General features: G+C 39.0%; 1 pseudogene; it reads right to left on the bottom strand.

The window, feature by feature from the left end:
- Positions 1 to 1,353: 1,353 nt before the first annotated feature.
- LOC149125663 (angiopoietin-1 receptor pseudogene) lies at positions 1,354 to 2,382 on the bottom strand (annotated as a pseudogene).
- Positions 2,383 to 8,628: the final 6,246 nt, after the last annotated feature.

The following is an 8,628-nucleotide window of genomic DNA, read 5'->3' as shown; positions in this document are numbered from 1 at the left end:
AGATAGTGGACAAAACATGGCTTAAAATTTAGGGTGCGCACTTTTAGTTCATCACCAAATACATAAATATATATATATATATAAAATACACACACACACACATATATTTATATATACACAGAGAGAGAGAAAGAAAGAGAGAGAGCGAGTTGAACATACACAGACACACCTACTGACCTCCACGTTGCACAAAAACAGAGCACTGGAATCGAGACTATTAGATTGTTTGCTACAGAAAATATCACTGTTCTAGAATCCTGTATATTCTTTTATTCTTCATATTTTCTTCATTTCTTTTTCCTTTCCCTTTTTTTTTTTTTTACAAAGAGAGAAGAGACAGAGACAGAGACAGAGACAGAGAGAGAGAGACCAACAGAGTTAGATCTCCTATCTGCTGATTCACTCATTAAAAGTACACAATAACCAGGACTGGGGCAAGCCCATGAAAAGTGCCAGGAATTCAATCCCAGTATCCAGTGTGGATGGCAGGGACCCAACTACTTGTGCCATCACCTGCTGCCTCAGAGGGTGCACATTATCAGGAAGCTGGAATCAACAGTGTAGCCAGAACTCAATCCAGTTCTTCTAGTGAGGAATCTGGTTGTTTCAAGTGGCATCTTAAGTCCTACAAGAAATGCCCACATTTTAATTAATAAAACTATTTTATTTATTTATTTAATTTATTTCATTTTAATTAATAAAACTATTTTCATATGCTTCTATTTATGAGGTACAAAGTAACATTAAGAATAATATAGATTTCATACATATTTTGTTAGATTTATATCTAAGTTATTTTCTTTTTGAGAGTGGCAATGCCTTTCCAATTTAAATTCCATTTATTGTTGGTTCCTTTTTTTAATAATCAGTTGCCTGTAAATACATGGATTCGTTTCTAGACAAATGGGGTTATATCAAATGAAGGAACTTCTGCAAAACAGAAGAAATGACCAACAGAATGAGAATCCAACTGACAAAATAAAAGAAAGTATTTGCAAACTCTGCATCTGAAAAAGGATGAATATCCAGAATATATATGAAGCTCAAAAAACTTTACAACATAAAAACAATCCGGTTAAGAAATGTGTAAAGGATTTGAATATACATATATCAAAAGAAGGAATACAAATGCCTAGTGAATATGAGAAAATACTTAATATCACTAGGCTTTAGAAATATGAAAATCAAACCACAATGAGGTATTATCTCATTCCAGTTATAATATTATAAAAAAGACAAAAAACAAATGATGAAGATATGATAAAAAGAATCATACATTGCTGATGGGAATGAAAATTTGTACATCCATTGCAGAGAACAGCATGAATGTTCCTCAAAAATCTTAAAACAGACCTACTTTATGCCCCAGCTTTCCCACTCCTTTTCTCCTGGAGAGCAGAGGCATCCTAGGAACCCATCCCACCTCCCCATTGCTGCAACCGCACCTCAGCTTACAATGTGGCCTGTAATAACTGGGGTGGCATGCTTCACTGCACTGCAGGCCCTCCCAGCCTGTGTCATAGGAGCAGCCATAAGGGTCTGCGAGGCAGAACACAGAGGACTTGCATCCCTCTGGTCCGCTACACCTTTCTTTACAAGTTCTGCCAACTATGTGCAGTTCGCAAGCCTTCACACATGTCCTTCCCATAAAGCCTGGAGGGCAAATGTATTCTCCAGTAGTTTCATGGCAAACACCATTGCTCATGCAAGCAGTACAGAGGTGGTTACATTCGGGTCCCCACTTCTGAGCCTCACATTCTGGACAGTTAGCCAGGTGAAGGCTGAAGTGAAGAGGTTTCTTCTATGTACCCCACCAAGTACAGTCCAGCATCCTGGGGCTGAGCATGAGGTAAGTGCACTTCTAAACTTCTAAAATATCAGGTACTTCATGCCAGGGCACTGTATGGATGAAGGAACCAGTCTTGTAAATCACGGTATCTTCTTTAATCAATGCCTTTAAGAGAGGTATATTCACATTATCCCCCTTGTCCACAGTCATAGTTAAAGGAGCTGGTAGGAAGGAAGCTTGTGGCCTCATCTTCATGGTTCATATCCTTATTACCGCTCCTCGAACTTGCCCTTCACAGAATTAAGCATCATTGATCTTCCTGGATCTCTTCTTCACGACTTTCTTAGCCCACTCTCTGGTCACATCTTGAGTGACTTCCAGTGGATCCCGGTGTTGTTTCATTAAAGCTTCGAAGTCCCTTCCTATGGTGATGGGTTCATGGGGGCGCTATACAGAGGCATTGCAGATGGGGATGTTTCAGTGTCAGATACAAGAGGCAGGGCATTGATCAAGATCAGGTCCATGGCACCTTCCACTGTTTCAGAAAGGAGCAAGCTGACTCCATGGACCAAAGAATGGACCAAAGAATCCATGCTTCCCCAAATCTCTCCATCCAGTGTCCACAGATGTGCATCAGGTCCCAAGGATCCCAGCAAAAACCCAGAGGTTTGTGCCTTTTGCATGTTCCACTCGGTCTTGTTTACAAGTTGGAGCGAAGAAGGAACAGCAGCAAGCAGGCTGTACTCAATTTCTGTCGGAGCACAGCTAGTTTTAAGTTCCCTTTTCCTGTTTCCTTTGTATATTCACATGGAAAAGGCTGCATCTTAAAGGCATTTTGTATCCACAGGGCTGTGAGCATGGCAAGCCCTATCCATCTTGCAATTCATTAAAACACTTATCTGTTGCCATTGCTTCTGACCTGTGTGTGCGGCCATTGTGGGATAAGGGATTTTGTTGAGAGTATCTTCTGGGAGGGAAAAGGGAGAGGGGAGAGGGGAAAGGAGACAGGGAAGAAGGGAGAGGGGAGGGGGGAAAGGGAGAATCCCAGATTCTCAGATCCCAGGGGTTGAGACCTGAGAATAACAAGCCCTCCACCTAGCTATGGTACATGCTGATGACCAGCCCTCTACAGGCTTCCAGCAACAGCTCTCTCCAGAGACTGCTGAAGATTTTCCTGCCACAAGGGCTCTTCCTCAACACAATTTGAAAAGCAATGTTTGGAGAGAAGAGTCGTGCTTTATTTTCCTGATTTTTGTAGGAAAATATTGTGTTTCCATTAAGTAGGATGTTAGCTATTGGGATTTCTTTATTAAGTTTAAAAATTTGCCCTATATTCTTAACTTATTGAGAATTTTTATTGTAAATTATAAAGCTGAATTTTGCTTTCACATGCTATTTATACATCTATTATTTTGGTCATTTCTTTTTTTTTTGTCTGTAAGCTATGGATATTATGGATTAGATAGCTTGATTTTTGAATATTGATGCAGCTTTCATATCTGGGATAAAGAAACACGATCTTTTAAACTACATTTGTAAATAATTAAGATTCAAACCAGAAATCACTGACTCATGAAGAGAGGCAACATATAAGAGCTACTGAAAATGGAATACGGCAGTTTTATTAAAACAGACAACTGATTATCCTGTCTTATAGAATAGTATCTGACAATAAAAATCAGTATTTCTCAATCCCTTTAAAACTATGTGTATATACAAAGATGCCCATATATATATGTATAGACATACATACATGTATATGCATACACATGTGCAAATATTTTATGATGTTAACTCATGACAACAATTAAACTAGCTTTATAAATATTCTTAATATTAGTTATGTATCCAGTACTCCTTCTTTGAGGAGATACATATTTTTCTTGAAAAACATTTCACAATCAACAACACAAAACGTAACTCACTGTATTATAGATCATGAATGAAGAATTAAACTAGTATAGTCTCTTTGACTATTTCAGTAACTTCAAAATAGAAACTAAATAAGCAACTGCTTGAATCACTTCTAATGTAAGTGAAGAAAGTCTAAAATAATAACAAGTAAATAACAATAGTTAATTAAGTTACTTTGTAAATCCATGATATAAGTTATTAATTTTAAAAAATGCTTTGTGTGCTTTGTGGCATGAAAACATTTGTGAAATTAGAGCTTATATCCAGGGAAATATAGTATAAATAATGTTAGGCAGGGTTCAAGTTACTCATATCAGAGCTCTCACTAAAACTCCTGAGCCCTCAAATGAGTGACTTTCTGCCTTGGTCATCTCAGTAGTAAAATAAGTTGATAAAAATTTTTAAAGACTTATTTTATTTGGAAGGCAGAATTACAGAGAGGCAGAGACAGAGAGAGAGAAGGCAGTGTTCCATCTGCTGGTTCAACCCTTTAATGGTGGCAATGACAGAAGCTGGGCCCATCTGAAGCCAGGAGCCAGAAATTTCTTCTGGGTCTCCCACGCAGATTCAGAGGCCCAAAGACTTGGACCCTCTTCTACTGCTTTCCCAGTTCATAGTAGAGAGCTGGATCGGAGTGGAGCAGCCGGGATATGAAACTAGCGACCATATGGGATGCCAGCACTGCAGGCAGTGGCTTTATCTACTATGCCACAGCGTAGGCTACATTAATATTTGTTTTATTCATTTGAAAGGCAGAGTTACCGAAAGAGGGAAGGAGAGATAGCCAGAGATCTTCTATCCTCTGGTTCACTCCCCATGATGACGGCAACATCCAGAGCTGGCCAAGCTGAACCCAGGAGCCAGGAGCTTTATCCAGGTCTCCCACATGTGTGAGAGGGTCCAAACACTTGGGCCATGTTCTTCAGCTCTTCCCAGGCCATTAGCAGAGAGCTGATCTGAAGTGGAGCAGCCAGGACAAAAATCACCACCCATATTGGGTGCTGGCATCGCGGACAGCGACTTTTACCCTCTGTGCCAGAATGTCAGCCCCTCTCATTCCCTCTTTGAATGAAACAATACACTTGTATTTCCACTATAACTTTGGTATCATTTCCATATGCTATCCAGTCAACTCTATTCTCTATTATTAAGTAATATGGCATGCAATGTTGCCTACTTAAATAACTTATACAAACTCTTACACATGTAATATATTCTGAATATATAATATAAATATATATCATATTAATTAAAGATATCCTTCTTCATTCTGCATAAAATATTAGACAGTGGATACTTCACCAAAAAGATCTTGTCTATCATTAATTTGAAATTTTGTTTCTATTGACAATGACTTCTTCTCTCCAATAATGTTTCTTTTTAAAAGATTTATTTGTTTATTTGAAAGTCAGAATTACACACAGAGAGAGGAGAGGCAGAGAGAGAGAAAGGTCTTCCATCAGATGGTTCACTCCCAAATTGGCTGCAACGGCAGGAACTGTGCAGATCCGAAGCCAGGAGCTTCTTCCAGGTCTCCATTTGGGTGCAGAGGCCCAAGGACTTGGGCCATCTTCTAATGCTATCCCAGGCCACAGCAGAGAGCTGGCTCGGAAGAGGAGCAGCCAGGACTAGAACTGGCGCCCACATGGGATGCCAGCGCTTCGGGACAGGGCATTAACCCGCTGCGCCAGAGCGCCGGCCCGCCAATAATGTTTTATAAAGGACTGCATGTATCATATTTATAATGAAACTGGGATATGATTTATATCTTTTCTTTTTTAAGATTTATTTTTTTTTTGCATGAGAGGCATAGTTACAGAGAGAGAGAGAGATACAGAGAGAGAGAGAGGACCTCCATCTGCTGGTTCACTTCCCTAATGGTTGCAATGGCAGAAGCTGGGCCCATCTGAAGCCAGGAGCTAGGTGCTTCTTCCGGGTCTCCCACACAAGTGCAGGGGCCTAAGCACTTGGGATATCTTCTATTGCTTTCCTAGGCCATCAGCAAGGAGTGGGAACCGAAGTGGAGCAGGAAGGACTCTGAACCAGCACCCCTGTGAGATGCCGGCGCTGTGGCGTTAACAGGTTAAGCATCCTTGCTGGCACTGCAAGTGGATGCTTAACCTACCACTCCACAGCGCCGACTTCTATTATTTTTCAATTATGATTATGCCATGGGAACTTCTATAAATCTACATTTTTCATAAATTCCTGAAAAATCTTTTTAAAAATTATAATTAATTACTCTGTATTGGCTATCATAATGAGCTATACAAAATCATAAAGTAATCACCATGCAAAAATGCATAATATGTATATAGTAATTGTGGTTTTTTTTTAATGATAACTTGCTTAATTCAGTAGAAGTAACTAGAATGATCCAAATATTATCATCTTATCCCTCTTGCCACAGGGAATAATAGTCTATGAAGTTCGGGAGAAATGTTCTTCAGTTTAGACCGCAGAGGTACTATTTAATGAACTGCCACTTCAATGTGCTAAATGATACCTTAGTGGACTAAAAGAGAATACCTGCATCGAAAACTGGAATTTGCACTGTGGGAGCAGTTTACTTACCTGCCAAGTGATGACCTAATACATCATATTCTGAAATGCCAAGAGATCTATGCAATTATAATTGATAGCAAATGAAAGCTGCAGAAACTACTTTTTTCTCTTTTGGGACTTCTAAACATTAGGTCATCCATTCACCAGTGTATGATTTTACAAAGTAGGCACCTTATTAGGGCAGAGGGACTTCATATGACATTATCACTCAATAGCTCTTCTCGTGATTTATTATGTGATATGATTGAGATTTTTTTTAAAAACAGCTCAGGTGTTCCCACTTAAAGTCAATTAACTTTCCAACAAGTGATTCTTTAAAAAAAATACAGCTTGATACTGTGGAAATCTATTTTTATACAATTTTTCGTGATGAATATTTTATAGAATAGAGAAAATATGGCACACTACAAAAATAGAGTCTTGCAAAAATTTTGTTTTTTAAAAAAAAAACCTTAGAAACTATTTTAGACTCTACCAACATGATGACAAGTACTGGACCATTAGCACTGTTCCAGCTCTCTGGAGATGAAGTACAGTTAATACCAATTTTCTAATGTACCCAATAAGGCATTTTAATATTAAATGTACTCACTGGCATATCATTTTGGGTACATTTTAGAAAATGTACATGAGAATATCCATAAAAGCTAAAATAAGTAACTCTGGTCAAGTTATCCAAAGGTTTAGTCCAAGGAGACAATGGAACAGAAAGAATGCTATTTGGATGGCAATGAAAAGCAGGGTTGAAAAAGTCGATGATAAATTCACTTTGTTTTCCATTATTTTTGACCTAAACCCCCATTTAAAAAAAAAAAAAAAACAAAACTCCTCAAAAGTTCTTCCTATTCAGCTACCATGTAATCTCTAGTAGTCAGTGGAAACAAGGAGTTATAAAAATATAAAAGAAATTATAAACCATCTATTTAAAATAGTTTCTAATTATGGATGAAGAAACTAAATCAAAGTGAAGAATGGAATATGGTAAAATCTTACACAAACTGTTGAAATCTTTACTTAGTATATACTAAGTTGACCTTCTGTATATAAGGATAACTACAAATGAATCTTAATGAAGAATGGGATGGGAGACGGAATAGGAGATATGATGGTTTGAGGGTGAAAGGGTGATTATGGGGGGGAACCACTATAAAACAAAAGTTGTACTTTCAAAATTTATATTTGGTGAATAAATGTTTTCTAAATGAAAAAATATTATACAGTTATATAACAGTACAGCCAACCAGCCACAGAAATCTGTTTTTCCCCTCTTGAGCTGAATAACATTTTAAAATAAATTGAGATAGTTTAAAAGTTAAATCAAACAAAAATGAAGGTGATATTGTTTTAGCTAAGGAGATTCTGTATTTTTTTTTTTTTTGACAGGCAGAGTGGACAGTGAGAGAGAGAGACAGAGAGAAAGGTCTTCCTTTGCCATTGGTTCACCCTCCAATGGCCGCTGCGGCCGGCACACCGCACTGATCCGAAGGCAGGAGCCAGGTGCTTCTCCTGGTCTCCCATGGGGTGCAGAGCCCAAGCACTTGGGCCATCCTCCACTGCACTCCCTGGCCACAGCAGAGAGCTGGCCTGGAAGAGGGGCAACCGGGACAGAATCCGGCGCCCTGACTGGGACTAGAACCCGGTGTGCCGGCGCCGCAAGGCGGAGGATTAGCCTAGTGAGCCGCGGCGCCGGCCTAATTCTGTAATTTTTATTTTATAAATCTTGAACCCCTTTTCAAGAGGCATAAGGAATGTCCTACTTACCATGTTTCTTTTCCTTTCTTTAAGCATGCTGTTGGAAATAATGCACTTTGGGAATCTTTAGACCCTTTCTAAATATATGTCTGTCTGTCTGTCTGTCTATTTATCCATCTGCTTATCTAATCACCAGTCATCATTTGATTTGGTGGCCTGAGGATAGATTGTGAGGGAGAAAGGGCACAGGATTCATGGGTGTGATGACACAAAAACAGAGGGACATGTCTGTGAATGAGCCACATTATGCTCCTGATTTTCTCCTTTCTGCATCCCTATTCAAGTAATCTAGAAGTCACATTCCCATGTAAAGTAATACATACGTAATGAGAGGGCAGACGGGTCATCAAGTGATTGTGGGTACAACAAACAGACTACACAATAAATCAATTTCTAAAGAGATATAAAAATTGAGTGTTAAAGTCTTCAGATGTGAGTACTAGCAAGACATTACCAAAGGTCAGTTATGACACATCGTGACCTGACTTGTCCAGTCCAAAACCTGCAAAGATGCAATATCAATCCACATGACCATATGGGCACCAGGTGTTCCTTTCTTCACTGCTGCTACTGGGTGCAGGCACCTATATCCACATCCTTTATCAACC

The sequence above is a fragment of the Oryctolagus cuniculus genome, chromosome 7, assembly GCF_051225735.1.
Source record: "Oryctolagus cuniculus isolate XC-2025 breed Fujian yellow rabbit chromosome 7, ASM5122573v1, whole genome shotgun sequence".
Lineage (NCBI taxonomy): Eukaryota > Metazoa > Chordata > Mammalia > Lagomorpha > Leporidae > Oryctolagus > Oryctolagus cuniculus.
Note: the sequence above shows the minus strand (reverse complement) of the source record. Positions and strands in the feature narration are given on the sequence as shown.